This window comes from Pteropus vampyrus, unplaced genomic scaffold (genome assembly GCF_000151845.1).
Source record: "Pteropus vampyrus isolate Shadow unplaced genomic scaffold, Pvam_2.0 Scaffold1000001220, whole genome shotgun sequence".
Lineage (NCBI taxonomy): Eukaryota > Metazoa > Chordata > Mammalia > Chiroptera > Pteropodidae > Pteropus > Pteropus vampyrus.
The window spans coordinates 1-2,232 of NW_011915622.1; the positions used below are offsets into that span (position 1 = coordinate 1).

Sequence of the window (2,232 nt, forward strand, 5' to 3'; positions counted from 1 at the left end):
TCAGGATCTGGTTACATTCTTTAAGAATCAGCTGTCAGTCCTGCAGTCACAACTTGTTAAGTATTCTAGTGTACTATTTATTGTGTCTGAAAATGGTTTAATGGATATATTGATAGGGAAGAATTAATTATGTCATGGTTTAAGAATATTTAGTTATTTTAGACTCCTATTAACTCAGAAACTCATTTGACATTTTAAATTGTGTATTTTTATAGTTCGCTGCACAGTTGTGGAAGGCTAACTATGTCAAAAGGCGAAACTTTTAATTTATTAACTAATAGAATATACTTTTTTCAATCCATTGATTTAGGGAACATTAACAGTGTTTTTAAGGGGAAAAATGTAAAACAGCAGATTCTAATTTTAGCGACAACATAACTTCAGAGTCTAAAATTAGTTTAAAAAGTATGAGAATATGTGGTTTTCAGGTAACAGCAACAGCAATTTGTATTTGTTTGAAAATTTTTTACCAATAATTTCTATTAAAATTACATTTAAAATTTATTCTTTTCACCAATTTGATGCCTATTGGAGTTTGGGTTTTAAAATATTCTTCATGATAGAAAAAAGGGTTCATAAGCATATGCAGAATGGTTGACGAGATCAACTTTCAGCATATAAAAGTCCCTCTTTTTTTTTTTTTAGGCAAGGAAACCCTTGGTTGACCTCATAGATTGCAATTGCAAGGACCTTGTCAGTTTACAATCCCTTATTTTAAAAATTTTTTACGCCTACAGCACCTGGTCTTCCTAGGTGGTCTCCCATCCAAATACTAACCAGACCCTGCTTAGCTTCCGAGATCAGACGGGATCAGGCTTGTTCAGGGTGGCATGGCCATAGACTAAAATAGCCTTAATGAAAACATTATTTAGAGTCTACCATTGCAAATTGGGGCATAGTTCTCATCATATGCATTTTCATTTTTCACTTTTAGGACTGTTGTTTTTGAATTGAGGTGTATGTGCTCTGGAAATTATAAGTCTAGTATAGTAAGCATAGTAGTATCTGAATACTAATATATATATGTAATATACAAGCATATATATATATTTAAGAAATATACATAAGCAATATATAATTATATATAATGTTTACTATAGCCATACAAACATACATACATAGTACAATTGACCCTTGAACATCATGGTTTGAACTGTGCGGGTTCACATATACATGGATTTTTTTTTTTTTTCAATAAATACCCGTACTGTTTTTGATCCCTGTCAGGAGTCCACAGATACGGAGGGCTGACTGTATACCATTTTATATAGGGGACTTGAGCATCCGTGGATTTTGGTCTTGGAACCAAACCCCCGTGGATACTGAGGGACAACTTAAATCTGGGAGAGGTAAAAAGTTATATGTGGATTTTCAGCTGCATAGGGGTGAGCTCCCTGAATCCCTATGTTGTTCAAGGATCAGCCATATATAGGCATAGTAGTATGTGAAGGGGCACCAAACGCTTCAAGATAAACATGACCTTGATTCTTTCTGGAACATCAAATTTATTCAGAGTTTTATAGGAAAAATAGGGTATATTAAAAATGAAAAGATTTAGTGTAGAATGCAAACAAAATAACTATTAGGACATAACAGTGTTTTACAAAAAAAAAATTGTCCTCGCCTTGGGCTAAAGTCCCAATCCTTCTGGATACATCTTTTCCCAGCACCTGGGCCAGGGCTATGGTGAGGTAACCGGGGTATGCAGGTGTCACTCTCAGATGCCAACCCCAAACTTGCTTGACCCTGAGAGCAAGTGCTTCCTTAACTCTGAGCCTGAGGCACCAGCCTTGCCTCATCCTGGAGATCCTGCTTAGCATTTAGTAGAAAGATGAAGGAAGAGTGTTCCTTTTCTATGTGTGGTTTTTAAGGATTCTATTTCTATTATCATAATTTATATTACGTTAGTAATTTGAGATGGAAAGTCTTTGTTGGGTAATAGAAGTTATTTTGTATAGTGGCTTGCAGTTTAGAAAGAGCTTTCACTCTCATGTCGTTGGATTCTCTCATCAGCCTTGTATGATGGATGAGGCAACTAGTGTTGTCTTTAATGAGCATTATAAGACATACAGGCCTAATGCAGGTCACTCATTTCAGATCACTTAACTTGATGACCAAGTATTTTCCTTTGTGTCTTCCTTTTCACCATTTTTGGTTTAGCTATTCTGAAAAAGCCAGTTATCATTTCATGCACAGTAAGTTGCTGCTAAATTTCTGATCTATATCTAAACT

At 35.0% G+C, this 2,232-nt stretch overlaps 1 pseudogene; it reads right to left on the reverse strand.

Annotated features, from left to right (window-relative positions):
• Nucleotides 1–728: 728 nt before the first annotated feature.
• Nucleotides 729–842, reverse strand: LOC111735456 (annotated as a pseudogene).
• Nucleotides 843–2,232: the final 1,390 nt, after the last annotated feature.